General features: G+C 36.9%; 1 long non-coding RNA gene across 1 annotated transcript; it reads left to right on the top strand.

The window, feature by feature from the left end:
• Nucleotides 1–569: 569 nt before the first annotated feature.
• Nucleotides 570–3,979, top strand: LOC311433099. Its single transcript, XR_014690565.1, has 2 exons — nt 570–830; nt 2,362–3,979. It is a non-coding gene; the product is annotated as an uncharacterized lncRNA (long non-coding RNA).
• Nucleotides 3,980–4,719: the final 740 nt, after the last annotated feature.

The following is a 4,719-nucleotide window of genomic DNA, read 5'->3' as shown; positions in this document are numbered from 1 at the left end:
GTCTCCTGCTATGAAGCTATTGGCCTTCAAAGTGAATCTGATTGGCAGGTTATTCCCAAGAAATGTAATAAAGCTTCTCCTTCTAATGTGTTTTCTGAGGACAGTGAAGATCGGGGAGTTTTCATTTCTAAATGTTTCATAGCAGTTTCCAGCTCCTACGAAACAGATGAGATGGAAATATCCTTCACAGGTGTATTGGGTTTACATGGAAAGGTTTTGATGGTGTGAGAGGGTGGCTTCTTTGATAAGAGCCCAGCAGCTGCTCCATGTCAGTTCAGAGCCAGCTGTGTCTTGCTCCAAAAGGGAAGCACCACAGGCCAGAGCTGAGCTATGAGCAACGTTGGTTGCACTTCTATGAAGACATACCAAAGAGAGGGAAAAAGCTGCTGTGAAAGAGCAGCTAGGAGAAGAGTGAGAAAATGTGAGAACAAGCCCTGTAGACAACAATGTGCATGCAGAAGGAGGGCAGGAGGTGCTCCAGGCATGCAGCACAAGTTCCCATGAGGCCTGTGGAGAGGCCCCTCATGGAGCAGGCTGTCCCCCCTCAGCCCATGGGTCCCACATGGAGCAGATCTCCACACTGCAGCTCGTGGAGGAGCCCCCAGTTGAGCAGGTGGATGTGGCCTGGAGGAGGCTGTGGCCCATGGAGAGCCCCCGCAGGAGCAGGCCTCAGGACAGAGCTGCAGCCCATGGAGAAGAGCCCATGCAGGAGCAGGGGGCCTGGAGGGAGCTGCGGCCCATGGGGGACCCATGCTGGAGCAGTCTGTTCCTGAAAGACTGCATCCTGTGGAAGGGACCTCATGGTAGAACAGGGACAGATTGGTGGGAAGGTGTGTTTAGTTTGTTTTTAGTTCTCATTGTTCTAGCCTGTTAATTGGTAATAAATTAATCTTCTCCAAGCTAAGACTGTTTTTCTCACAACAGCAATAGCTGAATGATCTCTCTCTCCTTACCTCAACCCATGAACTTTTTACCTTAATTTCCACCCCCCCCCCCCCCCAATTCCTGTTTTAACACTGTATCACAAGACCAAGCTCCTACATTCAAACAGCAGTGCAAGCCATATTTAACATATATATCATGATATATTCTTCTACCAGTATAAAACAAACAAACAGCTGTAAATACATTGATCTTGCAAGTATGACATAGATGCAGCAGGATATCTTTTAGGAGAGGAGCATTTAATCATGGGTTTGTCTCTGTATTGCTTCCAGACAAATAGTATTAGTTTAATTTTCACAGACCTAATAAGTTGTCATGATGAAGCTACTAAGGTTATATCACTCAGGGCTGCCTCAGGAAGAAGAGATGAAGTAGCAAACTGGCTCTACGCTATTAAACAGTCACTAGCAAATACCTGCTGCTCTAATGTGCCTCAATAACACAGGTAAACAAAAACCTCTTGGAAAGCATTATAAAAACAGTTCATGGAGCCACTTATCACAGCTAAACTGATTAAAAGAATAAATTTAACATAAATGGAAAGGATATGGGTGAATTTCTTCTTCTTCATCACCATTTTTTTTTCTTCTTTTTCTTTTTTTCTTTTTTTTTTTTTTTTCTTTTTTCTTTTAATTTTCAAATGGTTAATTAAACTGCAAGATTTAAACACAGTTATGCAAGATTCCATAATAAACTGCAAGAAGCCAGTATCTCTCAATTCTGTGATGCAAATATTCTAATACGTATAAAGCTGTAAAAAAATCATACTTTGTAGAAAGCTTCTTTCTGATGAAAAACAGAAAATGCTTAAAAAAATGTTGGAGAAGGTATTTCTTTTGCTTTGCTTACAAGCAGAACCAATTCATGGTCATTGCTCAATTAATGAAAAACATAAAGCCTTCTGGAGTCTGGAAACAAAACACAGCGTGAGCATATCACTCAAATGTATCCGTTCCTAAAATGTGGAAATTCACATATATATATATATATATGAAGCTACTAAGCTAATATATATATTTATATATATATAAATGCCCTATTTGCGCTTATTTTGCTTGCCTCTCACAGGTTACATCTGTCAAGCTTTTTAAGTACCAGCCCCAGACAAACTAAATTGGCCCTCCTGTTGATACAGATTAAAGGTAGAGCAGTATGAATTGCTTTGCCATAATCCTACTATATGCAGAAACAGAAGCTCAGAGCAGAGTAGTCTCAGAGCAGAGTAGTTTATGTTTTCAGACTTGATCAGAAAATGTAACCTGAAAATTGCTCCTGCATTATTAAACTCCTAGGACTCTTTTACTCTTTTTTTGGGGGGAAACATGGGAAATTACACATGGAATCCATTAAAATATTAATTTTTGTTTAATTGTTAGTAACAATTATTCACTAATTTATTAATTTATCACTACATAGGAAAACAAGGTAACTGAAGTGTATCTGAAGAACCTCAAGCTCTGCTTTTCTCTTGCTGACAGAGGAGTGCCCAGGAACAGTGAAGAAGGCTATCTTGTGAATATAAGGAATGAAAAAGAGGCAAAACTTCTGCATGATACTGATAATTTTTCTTATATTTTCAATCATTTTTGTTTTCTTCAGTTTACTTTCTTTACTGGCACTCTTTTACATGACAATATTTAGGGGTAGAGCTTTATGTGAAGGTATTGAAAGAAAGCATAGACCATAAATTAGATCAAGAAATAAGTTTTATAGAGGTGGAGGTGTATGGCAAGACAACTTACACTTTGAAGCAAAGGGTGAGAAGGAGATTGAAGGCAGCGTAAGAGAAAGAAAAAATCCAAATAGAAGAAAAGCATTTTAGACTAAACTATTGGGGAGGACAAAAAAAAAAAAAAAGTCTAAAATGGAAAAAGAGGCATAAATAGTGATGTTTTTGAGAAATGTTTGTTCATGACAAGGAAATGGTAGTTTGGTGTCAAATTAGTGTTATCTATCCCTTCATGAAAATCAGGTGAGAGAATTCCTCTTTTTTTTTTTTTTTTTTTTTTTTTCCTTTTTCCTCTTTTGCCCAAAGCACGTTTTTGCCATTTCGCACTCACTGAATGTTTTTCCTAATATTATTGCTCCAGTGAAGTGAGATTAGTGGAGCTTTCCATTGCCATAATTTCAGAGGAGTCTGTTCTGTATAATACACAATGCAAACTTTATTTGGTGAATCCATGCTGTCTTTCTGTGTCTGTGATGGGGAGAGGAGATAGCATCCCTTATACCAGCATGTTATTCCTTGTAGTTTTCAGTCACCACTACTCTCCGGGCACTTGCCCCAAGTTCAGGATTGCTGTTCAGGGGCAAAAAGGTCCAAAGCTATGAAAAAAATATTCCTTTTTAACTTGGTTCTGTTCAAGACTGCTATTGTATGTGATAGGCCTCCTTTGAGGAATAACCTTTGTGGCCCAATCTGCCTTTTCTTATTTTTCTCTCCTTAATTTTTAGTTTATAAGAATTCAGCTATTTGTAAATACATTTATTCAAGCTGATTTTTACCCTGTTATCTTTAGCATAATGAGGGAAGCTGAAGAAAATGGATGCTGTGAATTCTATATTGCCATGGGGGAGCCCTTAAATTCTAACAAAGCATGGGAGAATGTCAGCATCAAGTCTAATGTACTCCTAGTACAGCATACTTACATGTAGCTTCAGGCCTGGCACCTGCTCTGTTGACTCACCAAGCTTGCCTCCTGGGAAAATTATTTGTATTTTTCTGATTTGTTTTCCAGTCTTTTTTTGCCTTGAAAGAAAAAAAAAAAAAAAAAAAAGTTTGTTTTATCCAACTTAATGTCTACTAGAATTCCAGAAGGAACTGCGTATCCAACAGTTTTATAATCTAAAGATCTAAAGAACAGTTGTAGAAGGAGTTGACTGAAAACCTTTTTCAAATATACTAAATGTCTGAATTTCATAATAATTAGGAATGTATTTCAAATGTTAATTACGTAAATAATAGCACATTAAGAACAGCTCATTCTTGTCCTTGTTACCTCTTTCTAAATTAAAGTTCAAGTGTTTATGTCCATTCTTTCTCACAAATCTCTTTGTCTAACTTACCATTTTCCTTTTTCAAATCTAGGTAGTTTTTTGCTCACAGGCCATTTTCATGATAAGACAAATGCAGCTGAACAGCAAATTCCAAGAGAGATCTCATCATTATTTTCTGTACCAGGAAAACAATAGATTTCATATTATTTTGCATCCTGTTCTTATTCTATTTCTTAGTTCCCTCTAAGTTTTTACAGTTCATCTGTAATTCAGCAAAAATGCTTTCAAATGATTTTATCCAAAGAGCATTGCTGTGCATTTCTCGGTAGTGAATTTATCTGCCATTATGTTACATTATATCTGCCCATGCAGGATTCCTCTAAACGCCTCACAGACTTTTCTAGATTTTAGTGAGATTAAATATATTGTGTTATTTATGTATTTTACTTGTGATCTGCCTCAGCACTTTAATTAATAGCTAGCCAAAAAGTAGTAATGAATAACACAGTTAATGTGTCGGTTCTTAAATTTCATGCAGACTGGAATTTATGCCACTCTTTTTAGCTTTATGTGAATATTTAGAATTAATAGAATAAAATACGTAAAGCAAGCCTTTTTTGTGTATGTGTGTACACATTCAAAAAAATGAACAGACTCCATTTCCTTAAAACAATAAGAAAGCGTAGTAAAAACAATTTACCACAATGGTAGTCTACAAAAAAAATCCTTCATTAAGAAAAACTATTTTTCTAAAAGAGAAGATTAGAAAGATTTGGT

Source organism: Aythya ferina (assembly GCF_964211825.1).
Source record: "Aythya ferina genome assembly, chromosome: 2".
NCBI lineage: Eukaryota > Metazoa > Chordata > Aves > Anseriformes > Anatidae > Aythya > Aythya ferina.
The sequence above is the reverse complement of the archived record's forward strand: the minus strand, read 5'-3'. Positions and strand labels throughout refer to the sequence as shown.